This window comes from Aedes aegypti, chromosome 1, assembly GCF_002204515.2.
Source record: "Aedes aegypti strain LVP_AGWG chromosome 1, AaegL5.0 Primary Assembly, whole genome shotgun sequence".
NCBI lineage: Eukaryota > Metazoa > Arthropoda > Insecta > Diptera > Culicidae > Aedes > Aedes aegypti.
In genome coordinates this window covers 215,514,069-215,527,957 of record NC_035107.1, presented here as the reverse complement: position 1 = coordinate 215,527,957, position 13,889 = coordinate 215,514,069, and the positions used below count along the sequence as shown (strand labels likewise).

General features: G+C 35.9%; 1 protein-coding gene across 4 annotated transcripts in view; it reads left to right on the top strand.

The window, feature by feature from the left end:
- LOC5574622 (ATP-binding cassette sub-family G member 8) overlaps nt 1-13,889 on the top strand; it is a 237,720-nt gene that overhangs the window by 161,822 nt on the left and 62,009 nt on the right. The window contains exon 1 of one of the 4 annotated variants that reach the window (XM_021857549.1): nt 629-677. The exons of the other annotated variants lie outside the window; for them this stretch is intronic. The gene's annotated coding sequence lies outside the window, so the exon portion shown is untranslated. Of the gene's footprint in view, nt 1-628; nt 678-13,889 lie in introns of those variants that run through there. 4 annotated transcript variants of the gene reach the window in all.

The window sequence follows — 13,889 nt, the reverse complement described above, 5'->3', positions numbered from 1 at the left end:
TGTGTTTTTCTCATCTTCATGTTTTCCTCGAAGAGATATCAAAGTGAAAAGCTAATTGTATAAGTTTATTAACGCATGTTCTAATTCTCTTTTTTTAATATTCGTATACAAAATAGGTTGTTGACTGAACATAACATTTTTCGATGAAAATGTGTCCACTGTGATTCGTTTGGGCAATAGAATACAGTGAACACAATTTCATATATTTTGTCTTGATTTTGAACGAAAAAAGTGATTTTGAAATTCCGAAATCAAATTCTGAAGAAAGATGAGTTTCCTTTTGAGTCTTTGAAAAAATCCTAATAATTCATGTAACAAATTCATCCACGGGTACTTCAACGATTGATCCAAGAGCTCCTTCAGTAAGATGTGCTGAAATTTCTTAACAAAATTGATATACTTCAATTCAATAACTTGAGACAACTTTAAGATCAATGACTTAAAAAAATAATGAAGGAAATATCAGAAAATAGACAGGTCTATTAGATGAAATAAAAGAGGTTTTGTGGAAAAAAGCATGATATGATTTTAATAAGAGCATTTTATTATAAGAATTAAACTGATTGATTTCCTTTGTTTTCTTTTATTTTCAGGTATTTTAAGCTGGTATTTCAATTTCTAAACTTTTCAATTAAGAATTGCACGCTTCATTTTAAGCAATTCCCATCGATTCTGAGGTAAGTTGTTATTTATGTTCAATGATGTCGTGCTTATGTCGAGAGGAGCTAAGAATGCTCATCCAAGCGATGAAAATGATTTTTAGAGGAGCTCTCGATGCTCACAGGGACCTAATTTACAATGATCGTTCGGGAGTATAAAAGCGATTGTACTTCATCACGTTCAAATGATCTCTTGGATGAAAACCCAGCACTTAAACCACGAATTGTTCTTTCTATGTCTGCATTAGAATTGTTTACTTTGAACTATTATCTCGCTTCAGACACCACACCTGAATATTTCTAGCCCAATTTGTGAAGCCGTTGGGCAACCCTTTTTAGTCCCAACCCCTAAGCCCCACATATCTCAGGCTACGTGACAGACGTAAAACAAGTTCTGTTTCTGCACTCCGAGACTCCATCCGCGCAATGTGCCCCCAAGACACCAACCTGGTCGTCAAATTCTAACCCCTACCTACCTCTAGACAGAGGCCTGAAATTATGCTCTGAAAATGGCACACATCAGCCGGCCAAACCCAAACGCATATTTTTCCCTGAAACAAACGGCAATCTCAGCAACCACTTTTGCCCGCACCTGGTACTTATTGTGTCACACATGGCCCACTGCGATCTGCAGTTCCCGGTAAAGAATATTTTCAAAATACAATCGATCAACAATCGATTTTTAATAAAACAAAAAGCGTAATGTTTACAATTTTTATACCATAAGCTCCATTGTTTTTTTTTTATTATTAAACATTCAACAATATAAAAATTATAGACTCTTATGTACCAGTACATTAAAGGTTTTATGGTGTTTGAATAGTAATTTTTTTATTCGGGCTACGCTACAGAGAGGGCTCGACGCGTAAAGCCGCTGTTTTGTTACAGTTTTCCTCCGCCTCAAGAACCGGATTTTGGCTTAGGGTAAAAAAGCCGTCCGACTGACACTCGACTCACTTACCTCTTTCTGGCAGTTGAAATCACACGTTTACCACCCGGGCACCTTATGACTGGTTTTTCATCACTATGATCATAGAGCCCCACAGGGGGAGAAAAGAGTACGCTTTGCGCACTCTCTAATAATCAGCCGGCACTTTAAATTGATTCGCATTGTTTGTGAATTTCTAGGCTTGGAAGCACGCGAGTAAAAGGTTTTTTTTTCTGTTGACCGAAATGTTTCACCTTAACCCGAAAGTGAAGGAATGCGAGAAATTGGCCAAACTTTCTTTTGACAGCTGTCAATGAGCGAAGCTACTGACGTATCGATGGGAGTGACATCTGAATCTGAAATCAGTAGCAATCATTTAAATATTGACTTCTGTATGAACGATTCAAAGGTGTAGGACGTGACTATTTAGACATAATGGACGTGTCCCCACATCAGCAATCGCTCTGCACCGGTCCGTAGAAAGGAGAAATCCGTTGAAAGGGAAAAATGTGACACATTCCTCTGAATGGCAGAGAGGCATGCCATAGTTTCTGCCTTGGGCTGGCAAATGGCGTCAATATTTAGCTGGAATGGCCATAAATCATACGTGTCGGAGAAAGTGCAATTTTCGCGACGTGCAACGGCTAAATTCTCAAACGATTATTGTTTTAAGTTATATGGGGATATGGCATATAACACGTTTTAAGACCGCCAATGCTCGCCAGGATCTATAGGATGATGTCAAAACGTTGATGATAAGCCCGAATACAGAAGTATTTGTCCAGGCGAACTGGCGATGTGTGATTGGAATAAAATTCTTCAGTGAAGATGTACGATGGTTTTACATAGTGCAAGTAAGTGCCCGGCGAAGTAAGTCACGCAGAGGGGCGCGAAGAAATATGTATCTTAGTTTGTCGTGGCTCACTTGATCGCTAATCAGGTTTCGCTCGGTACGTCTTCGTCCATACGATTTCGGTGCTAAAGTGCAAAATGAATAATTGAACTAAAGTACCGTTTCGATTCATATTACGGACAGCTTCAAATTCCGGACACTCGACTTTATATGGGAAACATTTCACACGAAATGTTTCAATTTTTGCCGTTCAAAAGTTCTCACTTTCGAGGCTTGTTTTAATAAGGATTTTCCATTGATGTCTAATCAAATTCATAATGCTCAGCTACCTTAGGCGCCTCTTTAGTGGTTTGACGATTTCAATTGATGATTTAAATTTTCTACTTATGGTTTGTTTGACTTGTCCGAAATTCGAATCGAAGTGTCCGGAATATGAGGCAAAAGTTGGGAAGCGTCCGGAATAAGAATCATGAAAAGTCTACACTTTTCTATTTATTTTAAATTATTCATGTTGCAGAATCAAAATCTTTACTCACCATTCGGAAGTTAAGTGTATTTAAGGTTTGATAACGCGGAGGAATCATACGGAATGATCTTTTTACATGCGTTTTGATGAGATATACTTCACTGAGGCCTTAAGTGTCCGTAATATGAATCAAAACGGTATTTTTTGCGATTCCGTTGCAAATCAATCAACTTTTCATTGATAAGATGCACAATATAATGGCCTACTTTTCCTACCAAAAAAACAATGCTGAAAAGTGCTACTTTTTAGCACCGGTTTTGGTACTGAAAGGTAGCACTTTTCAGTTCTATTTGGGAGGCGTCAGCCAAATATCCCAGTATATTCTACCATAGCATCTGATTCTATATTTGATGTGCTATCCAGATGCAAGACTGGTGATATTGTCGGCGCGAGAAAAAGTTAGAATCGGTTTCTCGCCGAAGTTGGATTTTTCTCAGAATATATGCGAGATATCTTCGGAAGTGGTGCATTCGATTCGCACCTGGATGCGTTCTAATGCGCCCTACTTCCGATGCATAGTATCTTCCATGGATACCGAGAAAAATCAAACTGCAAACTGCATTTTCTAACGGTTGACCGATCTTCCAATACTGGTTTAGGAACGGATCGTCCAGTATTCGTAGAGGTGACATCAGAACCCGCTACTGTCCTCCAATAAAGAATATGGATCTGTATGATGTCACATTGATGTGAACTAGAATATTTGTGACGTTTGTAGATACTATGTCGCAGCCTACGCGATTGAAAAATACTGAAATGATACTACACATGGATGTATGCCCACGTGGTTTCTGTTGAAATGTTTGTTTGTGCTTATAGAAATGGTCCAGCTTAAACGGCATTTTTCGTAATAGCAAAAAATGTTGTATGCAACTCGTTGCAAAACTCGATTTTTTCAGCACTCGTTGTATTTATCCAACTCGGCGAACCTCGTTGGATAAATATACAACTCGTGCTGAAAAAATCATCATTTTGCAACTTGTTGCATAAATAACTATTTTGAATTTTTGGTTTACAAGTGAACGAACCATAAAAGCTTCTACAAAATTACACTTGTAAAAATAATCTATGGTGCAGGTAGGTTTCAATATGCGCCGTAGTGGAACATTTTAAGTTGGAGACGACAAATAATAGCGCTTATGACGAAGTAGATCGAAACCAAAGACGAATAGAGACATGAATGTATACCACTTCCAGTACTGAATTTGGTCCCAGGATACTGCAAAAGATACCCAAGTTTGACAGATAGTAGTACACTTTTCACGGGATTCTGGAGGTCTTTTTTTCGTTTTTACGAAACCCTGTTTCTCGCTAGGAAACGGTGAATTGTAACACATGTGTGAGATTGATAGATTTCTCTTTTACATAGCCGGCACCTACTTGACTGCCTTAGGTTAAGTGCCACACAGGCAAGCTACTTGGGGAGCAGCACTTAGTCGTCTCAAGTACCAATCAAACTAAATACCGCCGCGAAAGCAACACCTTCAAAATATATCGAAATGCGATATATTATACCTACTGCTGAGAAACTGGATCATCTTTGAGGGCATACCGGAGCCACCCATTTCCATCCATTTTTGCTCAAGGTGCTCAATCCGGGGGTTGTTTGTTAAACACCAACCACTTGCGCCCTCTTGAGTATTTAAATCTCCTCCCCTTGCGTGGCATGCTGAGGCACAGACAAACAGACATAATACTCGAATTTGTGTTATCGAGCAGCAAAATAGAGCTCAATTCTAATACTTGGAAGTTGGTCAACTGCTCACTCGTTTGGCGCTCGTGTCGCTTTTGTTCGAGTTTGACGTTTGTGCACTACTGCCACCTAGTTTCCGGTTGACCAAAATCAATATTTTTCGCATTGGGCGGTAACGTTAGTGGAACTATGTTTTAATTAGAGAATTATTTTAACTGTTTGTCTGTAGCTGAGATTCATTTTCATTGCCAAAGGCCGCCATCAAGCATCCAAGTACCTAGGCAATATTGTTTTGAGACACATCCGTTTGGGTTAAAAAAGATGTGGAAGTCAGTAGTAGGTAGTAGAAACCGGCGCAAAATCAAGGTCGGCAAAACTGTTTGCGTGGTTGGATGTCTAGATTTCCTGCCTCTGCCGCGCGAAAGAACCGGGGAAGACACACCTTCCGGTCGTTTTCGCTAGGGTGGTGGCGTCATCGTCGGTGTGCGACGTTTACAGTCGCCCCTCAGTTATAGATAACCCATCAATGTTGGATCAAAAGCAGAACTACTCATCAAGTTTTCACTAACGCAAACAAATTCTACCTGCATTAACTAGTATTTTCAAAAGAAATTAAAGTGAAAGATTAAGTTTAAAAAATGGTGACGTTTATAAGAACTTCTAGTGGTTATTTCAACGGAATGCTCAGAACATATGTCAAATGTTATATGTTTTAAGGTGAAGAAGAATCGAAGCCAAACTTTAAATTTTCAAGGGCATAAATCTGGAGAACCGAAAACACCACCAGCTAGTGACCAATCGATTAAGTTTTCAGCTCAAACGGATGTTTGGTTCTCCAGATTTGTGCTCTTGAAAATTTGAGGTTTGGCTTCGATTCTACTTCACTTTAATAATCCAAGAAAATCAACATGGTTGAATTACTTTGCGTTATCAACTAGATATAGTTGCAAACGTATCACATCTTACCATATTCTTTCACAGTTCTCAGTTCGGAAATAACTCAACTGCCCATAATTGCATATTTGTCGCATTCGACATTTTTGACAATTTCGAGGTAATATCGTACAAAGTCATCAAATCATAAACACTTTTGGTCAATTTTCTGAAATCTGAGAGATTGTTCTAGAAAATTTGAAAAAAAAAATACGCCAAGTTGTTTTGTCACATTGCTGATTGTAACCTCATAACAGTCAAACTGAAATTATGCATGGGCCTCATAATGTAATAGCAGTGATATTTTCTAACTATTCGCCCAATATTCGATTTGAACTGTTCACAATTTCAGCCTCGAATAAGTGTTATTGAGTTTAAGATAGTTTTTAGAAATTTTAGTTTCTGCATATACTGACAAATATACACACTTAGTACTCCATTTCCTCAACGCCAACTTTTGTAGAATGTTACAAGTGCATTCCCGTGCAAAAGCTTGGGTTCGCCCCCTTAAAACATACGAAAGTTTTTTGTCCATATCATTGTGACTATACCTCCGATTGTAACTCTCTATGACACATTCGAAATGCAATGAGTAAGTTTTACTTCAAAGGTATTTTTCCAAAAACGCTGTATGAATTTTGTATATTATTTTTTTCGACATTTTTCGAAAAACACACTGAAAAAAAATTGCTAATTTCCTCAGCATTGAGTCGACCAAAATTGTAAATCAATGTGTCAATAGAATCGTAATCTTATATTCTTTGAAAAGCACTCACGAAATTATGGCGGAAAAATGTCAAAGTAAAAAAACGTCAACCAATTCGGACGCGTTTGTTAATTGCTCCAGCCCACCTGTGCGCGTTTTCATTTGTGATTAAATTTTTATTACATCAGCTTTTAGTAGCTACAGGTGCCGTGCGCGATATTATTTATAATCGAATCAGTTTTTTTTTTGTCACGCGTAATGAGTTGCGAAATTTGTGCTTGCGACACTTCTGTCGACTCGGTCTTGTGGTCATGTGTAGGCTGCCCGCGGAAGTTCCATGCAAACTGCATTGGTGTCACCGTGCAGAGGGGTTCACTGCGGAGGAGAGACAGGAAGGTAGTGGACGTTAACTCTTACGTACTACCATGCTTTGAATCCTGTCAAGAGCTAATTCAGGCGAAATTAGATTTTAACGGACTATTGGAGCAACAGAAAGTTCTCGAAAAACAGCTGAATGCCAATACGGAAGTGATGCACAGACTCTCGCTTCATCAAGAAAAACCCAATGTTGTCCACGAAGCTATCGAAGGTATGGAGATTTTGCTTACTAGCGTAAGAAATTAGCTGGCAGCAATAAATAAAAACAGCAGCTTGGCTGGGAGTGTCGTTGCCATCAAGAATCATATTACCGGTCTTCTTGATACCGCAATAACGGCAACTACTGAAAATATGTAGGGGAAATCAGGGTAAAACCGACACTGTGGGTAAGATCGACACCCTTTGATTTTTCATGTTTTGAGCAGATTTTCATGCAGTTTTCACCACGCTCTATCTTTACTTGTGAAATGTTGTGTTTCGGATGACATTAAAACTGACGCTACCAATAAAATCCCAAAATAAACAACAAAATCATATTGGATAACATAGAAACAATAGCGGTTGCAATATTTAGCTGTTATTCTTTAACCATTTCGCATGTGAAATTTATAAAATTACATTATTTGTTCTGCGTCTACATCATTATTTACTATTCTTACGTTGATTCAACATGAAGGAGAATTTAATTTTTGGTTTTTCGACAGCTGAAAACGTTATTGAAAATTAAATGTCCACTCGGGGTAAGATCGACACTTTCATTTGGGGTAAAATCGACACCTTTCTTTGCTTCATAATCTAACTTCAGGGAATCTTTCTTGTCGGAAGACTTTCTCTGTAGTTTATGTGAGTCTTTATTTTCGAATTCCAATGAAGTTCATGGATGGCGAACTTGTTAACATGTAAAATATGACACTATATGACTTGCCACAAGCTATCATTAAGTATTAAAAAAACTATTTGTTTGCTTCACGTTTAAACTTACTTGATAAAACTTGATAAAGGTTTTTTTTTCATTTAAAATTGAAGAATTAATAGAATTTGAAATGTTTTCACATAAATTAATCTTATTGTTTTTTTTTTTTTTTACAAACCATGAGATTCGGCAGTTTATATTATCTAAAAATAATAACACTTTTCTGTTCTGTTAAAATAAAACAGTATTTATTTTCACGACCAATCATTCGCTACAACTTTATCTTCGTAAACATTTCACGAACACAAAATATAATCATATCCAAGTTTATTCACCCCTACTTTAAAATCTTAGCATGAGACATTTGAAATTTTCACATATGTTTAGTGGATATTTTGCCTCTCCCCAATAATTTACGTAATATGTGTATAATCCATTAGAGGAAGGGGTCATGAAAGTCGAAAGTCATGTTCAAAGCATTCTTTTTAATATGCCATATGATGGTGATGCTCACAACGTATAAATTCTACTCAAAGTGCATGTGTCGGTTTTACCCCAACAGGGTGTCTATCTTACCCGCACTCTCAATTGTCTCACCTAAAAATGATGAAATATCAATTTGATTTAAATCACTATATAACCTTAATATATCATCCAGCGATCGCAAGGATTGATAGATTTATAACCAATACGTGATTCTACAACAATTTTAGGTTCGTTTAACAAGCGAAAGTACACACATTTTATCAATAAGCTTAGGGTGTCGGTTTTACCCCGAATTCCCCTACTCCACGCTAAAAACGGTGACATCCGATATATCTACTGACCTGCGCAACATAAACGATGAAATTAGCCATTTAAGTCAATTATCAATTGACACAGCGGCAAGTTGCGCGATGAATTCAAATCCAATGTTGGGGCTGGACATCCTCGATGAATTAAAGTCTTTGTCCGCAAATATATTGACAAACAAAAATACGTCGGCTCCACCATCAATAGAATATCCAAGTTTGGAAGCCGAATTGAATAATAAAATTGCTGAGGTATCAGGATGGCGACTAATTGGAAACAGAAAAGTTTGGAAAGCCGATTGGACGCAATATGACATGCGCCAAAGCTTTCACAAAAGGCAGCAAAATATGGCCGATAAAGCAAAAAAGCGTAGAAAACGGAGAATCAGGAACGCTAACAAAAATTGTAATAAGAACAACATTAACAACAACAACGTGAACATTAATCACCATTGCCGTAATAATGTCCCATCCAAAATTCATCACAAAGTAAGCAAACAACAGAATAACAATCACGGAAATTTCGCCTTCAACAATAACCACGAAAGGAGTCATCAACTTCCTCCTGACAGAGAGCTTCTTGCGGCAGCGAAACATCATTTCTCTAGACCGCCAACAAATTATCGACCAACCATGCAGTTTAAAAGAGGAGAAATTTTAAACCCATATCCGGCGAGGGAGGCGCCCCGGCAGTCCGTTGCAGTACCACCCCCGAACTGGACGACGGAAGGATCTTCAACTGGTGGATCTTGTGAAGCATGCGGTGCATGCCGGCATTCGTGTTTTCTACGGAATTGACGGACCCCTCAGAGGCAGAAAATAATTCAATTCAACCCGGTGAAGCTAATCAGCACTTGGTAACAAATAATAATGACAATTCACCATATGGTTTAACAGACTTAAATAACGAACTACCAATAATTTCTTCTGAAACACAGCCAACTGAAATTTTAATCTATTGTCAGAACTTTAATCGCATGAAAAGTGCTTTTAAAATTAATGAAATTCATAAAAATATATTAAGTTCATCGTACTCAATCATATTGGGTACAGAAACAAGTTGGAATGATGATGTGAAAAGTGAAAAAATTTTTGGTAGCAATTACAACGTATTTCGCAATGATCGTGACTTACTTTTGACACAAAGAAGATCGGGCGGAGGAGTCGTAGTTGCAATATCATCAAATTTCAGTTCTGAAATCATTGCTTCACCTAAATTTAAAGAATTTGGGCATGTTTGGGTTAAATCAAATATTGGTAACGAAACTCATATTTTTGTATCAGTTTACTTTCCCCCAGATCAGGCTTGTAAGTCAACATACGAGAGTTTTTTCCTGATAGCAGAAGAAATCATAACTCAACTTCCTCCCGAAAACAAGGTGCATATTTATGGCGATTTCAATCAACGTAATGCAGATTTCATTCCTGATTTCGAAAACGAGAGTATTCTACTCCCTGTTGTTGGCGATAATGAAACATTGCAATTTATTTTTGACAAAACTGCATCCTTAGGCCTTCATCAAATAAATCACGTAAAAAATAAACAAAACTGTTACCTAGATTTTTTATTGACAAATATGCATGAAGATTTTTGTGTGAGTGAGTCAATTTCACCATTATGGAAAAACGAAGCGTTTCACACGGCAATAGAATATTCTATGTTTATGCATATTTATCATACTCCTCACGAATATGTGTATGAGAATATTTTCGATTATATTAGAGCCAATTATACTAATATTAGACTTAAATTAGATAACGCAAATTGGCAATCTGTTTTGAGAAATCAAGATAATATTGAAAGTGCAATAGAAATCTTTTACAATTTATTGTGGGAAACCATTAGGGAGGAAGTACCTGTTAAGAAGAGACGAAGGAATCACAACTCAAAAAATCCAATTTGGTTCAACAAGCAAATCATAAATTTGAAAAATCGAAAACAAAAAGCTCACAAAGTTTACAGAAGATATAAAAAACCAGACGATTTAGAAAAATATTTGGTTATTTGCGACCAACTCAATTTAGCCATTTCTACAGCACTTACCGAGTACAAGTCATGTCCAAAGAATTTTTTCAATTACGTTAAAACTAAACTCAAATCGTGCAACTTTCCATCAGCAATGACTTTGGATGAAAAAGTAGGAAATAATTCTGAAGATATTTGCAATCTTTTCGCAAATTTTTTTCAAGAAAATTATTAAACATTTTCGGAAAACGATCGAGATTATTCTTACTTTTCACATTTTGCTGACTTTCCGAGTGATGTTGGCGTTAATTCTATAAATGTTCAAGACATTTTGTTTGGTCTTAAAAATTTGGACGCCACTAAAGGATCAGGGCCAGATGAAATTCCACCCGGATTCATTAAAAACTTAGCAACTGAACTCACAACTCCATTATTTTGGTTATTCAATATGTCTCTTCAAACTGGTCAATTTCCAAAGGTATGGAAAAAATCATTCCTTATACCTATATATAAATCAGGTAAGAAATCGGACATTCGAAATTATCGCGGTATTGCTATTATGTCATGTATTCCAAAACTTTTCGAGTCAATTGTAAACAAAAATATGTTTGCCCAAATAAAAAATCGTATAACAAACGCTCAACACGGCTTTTTCAAAGGTCGTTCGACCACTACGAACCTTCTGGAATTTGTAAGTTACTCACTGAGTGCAATGGATAAAGGTTACTTCGCAGAAGCTCTTTACACTGACTTTAGTAAAGCATTTGATAAACTTGACATTCCAATGTTGACTTGGAAGGCTTGAAGCTTGAAAAAATGGGAATCGAAATGAGTCTCCTAAAGTGGATCAAGTCCTATTGAAACGACCGTCAGCAAATAGCAAAATTCAATGGGAAAAGATCAAATCCAATACATGTTACATCTGGAGTACCTCAAGGCTCACACTTAGGCCCTCTTCTTTTTATTTTATATGTTAATGACGTTTCTTATATTCTAAACAAACTGAGGGTCCTTATATATGCTGACGACATGAAGCTATTTTTAGAAATAGAGAATGATGACGATCATAATGTTTTTAAGAATGAGATACAGATTTTCTACACGTGGTGCTGCAAAAGTTTATTGGAATTGAATATAAAAAAATGTAACCTCATAAGATATACCAGAAAACGAACCACACCAAATATGTCTATTGTTTTAGGAAACGAACATGTAAAAAAATGTGATAAAATAAGAGACTTAGAAGTTATCTTAGACTCAAAACTATCATATGTAGATCACTATAATGCAATAATTCATAGAGCAGGAAATATGCTCAATTTCATAAAACGATTTGGCCAACACTTCCGTGATCCTTACACATTAAAAATACTTTATGTTGCATATGTAAGATCAATATTAGAATATTGTAGTATTGTTTGGTCACCTTACACAAAAAAAACATGAAGAACGTATAGAATCGATACAAAAGCAGTTTGTATTATACGCACTACGTAATTTAGGCTGGTCAGTACTTCCTCTACCATCATATGAATCACGATGCATGCTTATCAATATGAAATCACTGAAAGTGCGTCGTGATTATGCTATGGTTTCTTTTGTTAACGATATTGTTTCACAGCGCATTGATTCTGCTGATATACTTTCAAAACTGAATTTTTATACTCCAACTCGTCACTTGCGCAATCGTTACTTGTTCACAGTAGGTCATCATCGCACGAACTACGCTAAATATAGTCCGTTGAATCAGATGATGACTATATATAATCAGCATTGTGAAATGATTGATGTTAACATGTCTCGAACAAAACTGAAAAAATACTTTTTTGATATACAAAACAATAGTAACTGAGGTATGTATTATGAATCGAGTATACTCAACAAATTTATAGTATATAAACAAATAGATATTAAGAACACAATGTAATTTAGAATGGTCTACAAAATGCTTGACGTCAAATAAATAAATAAATAAATAAATAAATAAATAAAGTCATCGTGCAAAAGTTTCAGTTTACTCCGGAGTGTATGCAGTTAAGCAGTGAACTCAAAAGTTCACTTCTAGTACAGTACCAATGCAACTATATTGCAGAATAAGATAACATAACAGATATTAACAGAACTTGGTTTTCGAGAAAGTAAATCAGTTGTTGATAAGTACAACTAGAAAGCTCAGAACAAGTTCGAGTCTAACTTTTTTCCTTCTAAATAGTAAGCATCGTTCAATTTAAGTGAATTAAATAAATTCTGTTAACAATGAGTTTATCAAGCCAAAACAGTCCCTTCAATCTGAACTTTTAATTGCTTGGGAAATTCTTTAAATAGTTATTTATGCAACAAGTTGCAAAATTCTGATTTACAACATTATTTGCTATTTCAAAAAATGCCACTTCAGCTGGAAAAAATCTAAAAGCACAAACAAACATTTCAAGAGAATCCACATGGACATGCGTAGTTTCAATTTAGTTTTTTTCAATCACGTAAGCTGTGATACAGTAGTACCCATAAATGTCACAAATTTTCTCGCTTCCATCGGTATCATGCAGATCTGTATTCCCCATTGGAGGTAAAAACAGGTAAGACAGCACAGACAGTAGCTGACTATTTTTTTTTTTTTTTATTTTATTTATTTTATTTGATCGGCCACCAGCTCAACTAGGGCTATATGGGCTGTCAGATAGCAGTTATATAAACAATATTTCAATGATTGATACAATAAACATAAATATTCACTAATAATACACTAACACTAATACTATAATAATAACACAAAAATGATAAAAAAAACCTAACTTAACACCTTTAGCTTTAGGAAACATACAATGTTATTTTTATATATTTTTTTTTTAATGTTTTGTTTTATATTAGGTTGTACAGTTCAGTTTCTTTCATAAAACGAATAACATATTTTATACTAGCTAAATCATCTTTGAGAGTATCTATACCATGGATGCACAATTTTCTTCTTATCATAGAGTATTTAAAGCATTCATCAAAGATATGCCTGACAGTTATGGTTTGCTTACAAGAATCACAGATTGGCGGATCATCTTAAGACATCAGATAGGAATGGGTGTAATGAGTATGGCCTAATCTTCATCTCGCTATGACTACCGAATCTCTTTTACCAAGCCTATTAATACAAGGCCAATAGTGTGTTTAATCACGAATCTGGCGATATTAATTGTCTGCGATATTTTTCCATACATCTTCCCAAAATTTTGAAAACCTCATTTTTGTAAAATTTTTGAAATCTTTCGCCAATAACTCTCCTTGCTGATCTGACTCAGATAATGCCTCTTTTGCCGCTTCATCCGCGATTTCATTGCCCCGAATTCCCATATGGCTTGGAACAAAATAAAATTTTATTTGTTTTATTTTTTTTTGTTGGCATTTAACAATGTTATCAACAATATTTTGTATATTAGGATGATTAGAAAAGGGGTCAGATAGTGATAGCAATGCGCTCAATGAATCAGTTATTATAATAAATTTGTCATAATCAGTGAAAATGATTTCTTCTATCGCATGTAGTATAGCTGT